Source organism: Schistocerca nitens, chromosome 9 (assembly GCF_023898315.1).
Source record: "Schistocerca nitens isolate TAMUIC-IGC-003100 chromosome 9, iqSchNite1.1, whole genome shotgun sequence".
NCBI classification, from domain to species: domain Eukaryota; kingdom Metazoa; phylum Arthropoda; class Insecta; order Orthoptera; family Acrididae; genus Schistocerca; species Schistocerca nitens.
Genome location: NC_064622.1, coordinates 97,921,303 through 97,930,315, shown reverse-complemented (window position 1 = coordinate 97,930,315; position 9,013 = coordinate 97,921,303). Strand labels below are relative to the sequence as shown.

General features: G+C 43.9%; 1 protein-coding gene across 1 annotated transcript in view; it reads left to right on the top strand.

Moving 5' to 3' along the window:
• The first annotated feature begins 622 nt into the window (after positions 1-622).
• LOC126204037 (calcium release-activated calcium channel protein 1-like) overlaps positions 623-9,013 on the top strand; it is a 119,655-nt gene continuing 111,264 nt past the window's right edge. Inside the window, exon 1 of the mRNA XM_049938462.1 lies at positions 623-805. The gene's annotated coding sequence lies outside the window, so the exon portion shown is untranslated. The remainder of the gene's footprint in view (positions 806-9,013) is intronic.

Genomic DNA, 9,013 nt, shown 5'->3' with positions numbered 1-9,013 from the left:
GAGTTTGTGGCACAACTTGACTAGAAGAAGGGATCGGTTGGTAGGACATGTTCTGAGGCATCAAGGGATCATTAATTTAGTACTGGAGGGCAGCGTTGAGGGTAAAAATTGTAGAGGGAGACCAAGAGATGAGTACATCAAACCAGTCTCAGGACTGAAGACCGCAACAACAACAATATTTGACCGGCAGTTCACACGGCTAGCGCAAGTCTGGGACACGCGCGTCGATGATGATAAAATGATAAGGACAACACGCACAATCAGTCCCGGACGAAGAAAATCCGCGACCTGGCCGGGAATCGAATCCGGGGCCCGAAGATCAGACGTCAGCAACGCTAACCACAGGACCACGATCTACTAGAGACTAGTTCGTACACGAGTCCGATCCGGAGGCGGACTTTGACGCAGTAGTCGTGTAAATGCCGACGACGGCGCAACCGGAGCAGAGCCGGTGCGGCCACGCCGACCGCTCCCTTTCGTGTCCCAGCCGCAACTGCGCGCTCCGTGGCAACCGGCCGGGGCAAGTGGCTGGCCGGGCGACGGTGGCGCCGCGCGCGGCCACAGCCGCAGCCGCCGCCGCCGGAACCAAAGCGATAGAGGCGACCGCAGGCCTTCAGTCTCACAGCGGACAGCGACGCTCACGAACCTCGCAGGACACCGCAGCCAGCCGCGCCGGCGCCAGCATCCAGCTCGGAGAAGAAACGACAGATCAGCGCACCGGCCGGGATCAATGGTGGTGCTGCGCGGGTTGCCGTCCGGTGCTTCCAGCAGGCGCTCATTGTGACACGAGAGTTTATTCCAAAAAGTGAGTGAGTTTTCTACAGAGTTTGCCGATTGCCAAATAGCCACTTTAAGCCCACTTGTTCATTTGCTGACAAGTGAAGAGGGAGTCAGACCTTCGAATTGCACTCTCAGTCAAAACCACTGGTATTTGGCATGCCGTTGTTCTGGAGATGTTCGTCGTATTTCGGGATTTCGTGTTTGAAGTACAGCACACTCCCAATTAACCAGATGCGGATTGTACTATTTGCAGGTTGTTCAGCTATATTTTTTTAAATAATATCCTGAAGAACTGTATAATTGGTATATATACTAATTTCTACTTGACGTATTGCCTTTTGACGTTGGTGGCCAACAGCGAAGGAGGGTAAAGTGAAGTAAATTGGTATGGCATGACTGACTGGCATTCCCACGAGAGAGATGCGCAGCCTCCTCTTTGCGAGTTCTTCCTATTGGGCGCCACTTGTGCGAATTGTGCGCCCTTAACCTTCCCCAGTAACGCTACCGGGGAAAGGCGACCTATAGCTTAACGTGGAATGAGAACCACGTGTCGTTTTGGAATGTCTTCACGTCATTGAGAGGCGAATGCTGCAAAATTCTGGTCTCTGAGCGGGATTCGATCTCGGGACCTTACGGGCTCCAGTCTCACACTTTAGCTGTTGCCACCAAGGCCGACAGAAAAGGAGGGTGAGTCTCTTGACAATGCTAGCCACTCGTGGTGGCGAAACGTTAGAAAAAAATCACTAAACAAACGTCGGCCGAAGATATCCTGACGAAAGCCAACGGCAATGTAATACCACAACAGGTGGCCATGAAAGCCTCAACAATTTTGTTAATTTCTGCTTCTGAAGACGTAGGTGATGAAAACATGCGAGGGTGGTTAAATAGCGATACCTGTGAAGTGAGACGTGAGCAGCTAGATGATGCGAATATAGTGGGCAATGTGTGTTCGGTAAGGAGAGAGAGGGAAACAGAAAGAGAGAGAGAGCGAACACAAGGTGATTGAGAAATCCGTTATCAGGCACACAGAGGTAATTAAGTGTGCAGATCTGCTTTTAGAGTATACAGGACAAAATTCATTTGCCCGTACAAATGTTTTGATTTTCAGGAATATAACAACCATCGTGATGGAAAAAAAAGTGAATGATACATGGAAACAGAGAAAAATGAACGATTATTCCCCAAAGATGAACTGGAAGCAAGTGATAGGGAATACAATGTGTTTTAAGTGTGATTTCATAAATAACTTGTCAGTTTCCGGTGGGTAATGAGTAAGTAATGCTTTCAAATGTGACAATTATACACATTATAAATTAAACTCCCCTGCCGAACTTTTGATACGTTTTCACTACTGGATAGATTGGCATGGAAGGTTTGTGTATAAATCTTATTTCGGCTACACCACACAGATCTCCAGATACTTAGTGCTTGCCAGAAGGCTTTTCGCTACGGTCGCAGGTTCGAATCCTGCCTCGGGCATGGATGTGTGTGATGTCCTTAGGTTAGTTAGGTTTAAGTTGTTCTAGGTTCTAGGGGACTGATGACCTCAGATGTTAAGTCCCATAGTGCTCAGAGCCATTTGAACCAGAAGGCTTTTGACACTGTTCCTCATAACCGACTTTTAGTCAAATTTCGTGCCTGTGGAGCATCGTCTCAGATGTGTGACTGAATTCGTGGTTTCCTGTCGGAAGACTCGCAATCCGTACTAACTGACAGCAAGTTATCTAGTAAGAGAGAAGTGATGTCTGGCGTTCCCCATCGAAATGTTGTAAGCCCTCTGCTGTTCCTGATCTACATAAGAGATTTAGGAGACGTTCTGAGCACCCCTCATAGACTATTTGCAGATGATGCTGTTACTGACCGTCTTGTGAAGTCAACAGGTAATCAAAACCAATTGCAAAATGATTTAAACAAGAAATCAGCATCGTGGGAAAAGTGTCAGTTGACTCCAATTAATGTAAAGTGTGAAGTCATCCACATAAATACCAGAAGGAATCCGCTAAATTTCGGATACACGATAAAACACACAAATCTAAAGACTGTAAAACAACTAAATGACTAGGGATTACAATTACGAGTAACTTAAATTGTAACGATCACAAAGACAGTGTTGTGGAGAAGGCGAGCCAAAAACCGTTTTATCTGGAGAACATTTAGAAAGCGCAACAGGTCTACTAAAGAGACTGCTTACACTACGCTTGTCCGCCCTCTGCTGGAGTATTGTGTGTGTGAGATCCACATCAGACAGGATTGACAGTCGATATCGAAAAAGTTCGAAGAAGGGCAGCTCGTTTTTTACTATCGCGAAATAGGATGAGTATGCGACGGACTGATACGCGAATTAGGGTGGCAGTCATTACGCGAAGGCGTTTTTCGTTGCGGCAATCACCTACTTGCTCCTAGAGTGTGTAAATATTTTGTTGGCGCTCACCTACATGGGGAGAAATTATCATCGCAATAAAATAAGAGAAATCAGAAGTCGCACGGAAAGATTTAAGTGTTCGGTTTTCCCGCGTGCTTTTCGGGAGTCCAACAGTAAAGAAATAGCTTGAAAGTTCGATGAACGCCCTGCCAAGCACTTAATTGTGAGTTGCGGAGTAATCATATAGACGTACCTGTACTACCACGGATGGCGTCGCTAGTGCAACATCTTCCGTAAACCTAGTTAATGATAGTTTCCTGAAAGATCGTGTGTATTTTGGACAATCCGTGTTTTTTGGTTATTTGTTCAGGGTCGGATCCACATTAAGGCGCATTGTTGAGATATATTGTGAGTGAAATTAAAGCCAACGGTCACTTATTAAAAAGTAATAGCTTTTAAACCACCTGTATGTTTGCTGTCGACCTTCGTAGCGTATTATCAGTCAAAGCGGTATTCTTTTTAATCTCAATTAGCAATCAGTGGCTTGTGTATTAAAGATGTGTGATAAGTGTTGTTCGGTAAGATGTAGCATTTGATTGATCTAGATGTGTACTCTATGAATCATTGCGAAGTAACCGGCACAGGGTATTTTTTATTATGAAATGTACTAAGGTTTCGTCGCGCGCCATTCGCAGATACTGCATAGGAATATTGACTAATTCTGCGCTTTTTTACGAGCTGTTACTTGCCTAATTTCATCTACCCAAGCTCCACGAGATAGAAATTTGCAGGGCTGAAAAAATATTCCTGTCTGTCCTATGAGAAGGTTTTTAAACTTTTCCATGCAGTTTCTCGCATGTTTACGGCGGATTTAGTGAAGTGTGTTTCCAGTATAGTTTTTTCACCATACGAGACGCAAATTCTGATAGGCAAACAAGCCTGAGAGCATTCGCATCGTCCTTCATTGTACATGCTCTTTGTTCCCTGTTAGTCCACTTGATGTGGGTCCCATATTCCTGCGTTTGGTTCCATGAGCTTGAGCAGTATCGAAGAATTGGGTGTTCAAACGTTTTGTGTGAAGTCTATCATCTCTTTCATAGACGAATAGCATTTTTCCAGTATGCTACCTATGAAACCTAACCAGATCTTCCGGTACAATAACTCGGCACTCCAAAATAATCGTATGACTCGCTCTGTAACTGACTCATTAATCCTGTAGTTCAAGGATACCGCACTTCCAGTTTTCGTGAAGTGTCCTACTTCTGCGTTTCTCTTCATTACGAGCTTGTAGACGGTCTTTTCACCACGTCGACATTTTTCTGTAAGCCCATCTTTGTACAGGTTGGTAGAGGGACTTCGGCTGCTCAGTATAAAGCGTAAAATTAAAAACAACTTCAGCCGTCTATGTTTCGAATGTACTTCGTTTTTGCGACCAGTTTCGGCGTTTCACTACGCCGCCTTCAGGCTCCCTCACCAAAGTGTAGGAGGAAACCAACCTCATGTGCGGTTGAGCATTAGGTAACTGGTATCCGTAGACTTCTAGCTTCAACAAAGCGAGCACTTCATTCATTAATTGAAGACTCAAATGATGAACTAATTGATCGCGCTGGACGTGTTTTTAATTTTACATTTTAGGTCGATAGTTTGTCAAGACCTAACTCGATATTGCAGTAATTTTTACCGCTTACGATTTCATCATAGCTGCATCATCTGGAGTTAACGATAGATTGTAATTAATTTTATCCACTAACTCATTATGTATGACTTCAGTTTCTGCAGATGACTATCTTTCCGGGATAAAATTCTTTGTCTTCCCTGTCAAGAAATTTTCTGTCCAATCGCAGCCCCGGTGAGATAAACCAAAGGAACGTAGATTCTTCAAAAGATGAAGACCTGTTCGATCTGGTGGAGGTTGCTTCTAATCAGATAGCACACTGTTCAATTTCTCATAGAAGGTGTGTGTTCTCTTTCCAAACCTTCTTAAATTCCACGGTATAGTATTTCTGGTAAAATAAAACTAAGTAAGTTAGATGTGTACAGTTTGTCTGCACACGTACAATATTGTAAATTTATGAAATCTCTTGTTTACAATATTGTGCATACCATATGAAGGGCTTATTTCAATAGTGGTACAAGTTCATTTTTGTTCATATTGAGATACAGAGTCCTAAAGTTAAATGAGCGCTGAAAAATCTGCAGTTGGGATACTAGAAATATTCAATCATATGGCTTCTTGCTAGAGATGAACCTTTCTTTCTGTTTGTTTGGCTCATTAATTTCAGAAGCATTATAGACAGAAAAGTGGAGGTAATGGACTTGAACCTCTATTGAAATAAGCTCTTCGTATGCTCTATGGACGTGCATTCGGCTCACCGTCCTTGTACATAAAAGGAGTTCGTAGGTATCGGAATTCATCTCGTGCTTTTTTAAAACACGCAAATAAGGTTCTATTTTCACAAACCCAATTTCTCGTTGCGTCGACTATAGAGTGTAAATACAGGTTTTCTTATCTTCGTTTTATTTCTTTCAGTAAAAGGTCCGTCAAAGATTTCGTGCTTGTTTCTCACGGGACAAACATTGAGCAACTTCAAAGCTCGCGATTTCAAATCATAGACGAGTTGAGTTTGTCTAGTATTCCTTCCTTTCATCACTGGGATGGTTTATCAGCCTTCATAAGACTCAAGTTGCAATGTTCAAATTAACTGTTAATCTCTTGCTGTATTAGAATACTGCACATAACAATTTTTTTATATATTTGTGTTTTAAGAATTCAGGGTTCCTTCAAGACTACTGTAGTTGAATACATATTATAAGCGACACCAATAGTTTCACTTAGCTTTTAATTTATTGGCGTCTGTTTCAAGCTGTCTTCCACCATTCAAAACAACTGATATCACTTCTATTTTAGCGCCACATTCTAAGGCAGGAATGGAACCAACAACACCAGTGCTTTTTGAGGCAGCAGGAAATGGTTGCAGATAACACATGGTTGTCTAATTACCACAGAACTTCCAAACACTTTTTGCTCTTGTGTTCAGGGTTGGCGACTGTCAGAATGTATGTTGCCCTAAAAAGCTACCCCTGTTATTTTACGTCTCTGGGAACTTCAGTAAAAGTATGCATGGGACGATATGAAAATACTTCATTCTCGTTATTGAAGACAGACTGTAAACGCGCTTTCTTCTTCTGTCATTACCGGTCAATACGCAGCTGTCTAATTAGCGTGCTGTCCATTAGCCTTTGCAACACCGTGCAACATTTCGTCGTCCACCACTTGGTAATTGCAAGTCATTGTCAGAGCGTAGGTTAACAGGTTCTTGTACTCTTAAACATTATCGGCGAGGGTTTTTTTATGACTAACGACTGACCACGCTTCGTTATCACTGCCAGATATAACCACTTTCCCGGCTCGCTGTGTTAGTGAGTAAGCCTTTTGTTTCTATGCGACGCGCAGACTCTGCATAGCTTAATATCTGTTACATATTCCAGCCTTTGTCTTTTCGCTTCTCATTGTTACACGGTTACTTCCACGTCTATTTTTATGATTTTCGCCCATCTGTGCCCTCCGATCGTAAGGGTTCTCCATTATCTTTGTCTAGATGTACTCGGCACATTATGTCCACCTTCTCGATCACTTATTTAAAATACTTTGTTTTCTTGATTTCCAGTTTCACTTGTGTTGAAGGTTCTCTTGCACACAGTGATATACCGGTACTTACTGTCTAGTTAAATACACTACTGGCAATTAAAACTGCTACACCAAGAAGAAATGCAGATGATATACGGGTATTCATTGGACAAATATATTATACTAGAACTGACATGTGATTACATTTTCACGCAATTTGGGTGCATAGATCCTGAGAAATCACTACCCATAACAACTACCTTTGGCCGTAATAAAGGCCTTGATACGCCTGGGCACTCGGTCAGAGCTTGCATGGCGTGTACAGGTGCAGCTGCCCATGCAACTTCAACACGATACCACCGTTCATCAAGTTTCTCGGCCACCATTGACCAGACGTTTTCAATTGGTGAGAGATCTGGAGAATGTGCTGGCCAAGGCAGCAGTCGGACATTTTCTGTATCCAGAAAGGCCCGTACAGGATCTGCAACATGCGGTCGTGCATTATCGTGCAGAAATGTAGGGTTTCGCAGGGATCGAATGAAGGGTAGAGCCACGGGTCGTAACACATCTGAAATGTAACGTCCACTGTTCAAAGTGCCGGAAATGCAAACAAGAGGTGACCGAGACGTGTAACCAATGGCAACCCATACGATCACGCCGGGTATACGCCAGTATGGAGTTGACGAATACACTCTTCCAAAGTGCGTTCACCGCGATGTCGCCAAACACGGCTGCGACCATCATGATGCTGTAAACAGAAACTGGATTTGTCCGAAAAAATGACGTTTTGCCATTCGTGCACCCAGGTTAGTCGTTGAGTACACCATCGCAGGTGCTCCTGTCTGTGATGCAGCGTCAAGGGTAACCGCAGCCATAGTCTCCGAGCTGATAGTCCATGCTGCTGCAAACGTCGTCGATATGTTCGTGCAGATGGTTGTTGTCTTGCAAACGTCCCCATCTGTTGACTAAGGGATCGAGACGTGGCTGCACGATCCGTTACAGCCATGCGGATAAGATGCCTGTCATCTCGGCTGCTAATGATACGAGGCCATTGGGATCCAGCACGGCGTTCCGTATTACCCTCCTGAAGCCACCGATTCCATATTCTGCTAACTGTGATTGGATCTCGACCAACGCGAGCAGCAATGTCGCGATACGATAAACCGCAATCGCGATAGGCTACAATCCGACCTTTATCAAAGTCGGAAACGTGACGGTACGCATTTCTCCTCCTTACACGAGGCATCACAACAACGTTTCACCAGGCAACGCTGGTCAACTGCTGTTTTTGTATGAGAAATCGGCTGGAAACTTTCCTCATATCAGGACGTTGTAGATGTCGCCACTGGCGCCGACCTTGTGTGATTTTTCTGAAAAGCTAATCATTTGCATATCACAGCATCTTCTTGCTGTCGGTTAAATTTTGCGTCGGTAGCACATCATCTTCGTGGTGTAGCAATTTTAATGGCCAGTGGTGTATTTCACGTCAGCGGTTCTTCATTCTGAAGATGTCAAAACTGATGGAAGTGAAGAAAGCCACATTATTCTGAATTAAACGTAGCTATGTAACTGAAATAGCAGAACTCTTCACTTAAATGAAGTGTATCTTCCTCACTTTAGATGTATCCATAACTGTTGCAGCCTTTTATGTTATTCGATAAAAACCAAAACGTTTTGTATTTAATTAAAAGTAATGAAGTGCTTCCCACGTATGTAGAGCGAAAACGTTGCACAGCACGTTTCTGGGCCTCTGTTGACTAGGTTTGTGAGTTATCCTGCTTAATCTCCGGTGGCTTAGTCGTAAGACTCATTTATAACAAGATTTTATTACGTCGCTTCCCTTGTCTATCTGTTTAGTACAAATTTTTGAAACTGATTTTAAGCTAACTTCCCTTTAAGCTACAGATTTTAGATTTAAAAGTAGCTCAGAACTGGATGATAGCGCAATTGTGTGAGGTAGGGACAGCCTTCCTGCTAGGGTAGGGGGTGCAGCTGAAAACGGGGGGACGAAGAAGCGCAGCGCAGATCCCCTGTCCGGATGGAGTTCCAGCATGATGACCGTGCTCAGCAGACTGCGCCACAGCGTCTACAGCCGCAGTGTGCGCAACCTACCTGCAAGCAGAATCAGTCTGCCACACCTTATTCGATTTATACGTGCACCTCTGTAACTCCTGAAGCAGTTTCTACCCAACTGGGCATCACTTATAATCTGGAAAAAAAATAGTGTAGCCATAAGAACCCCT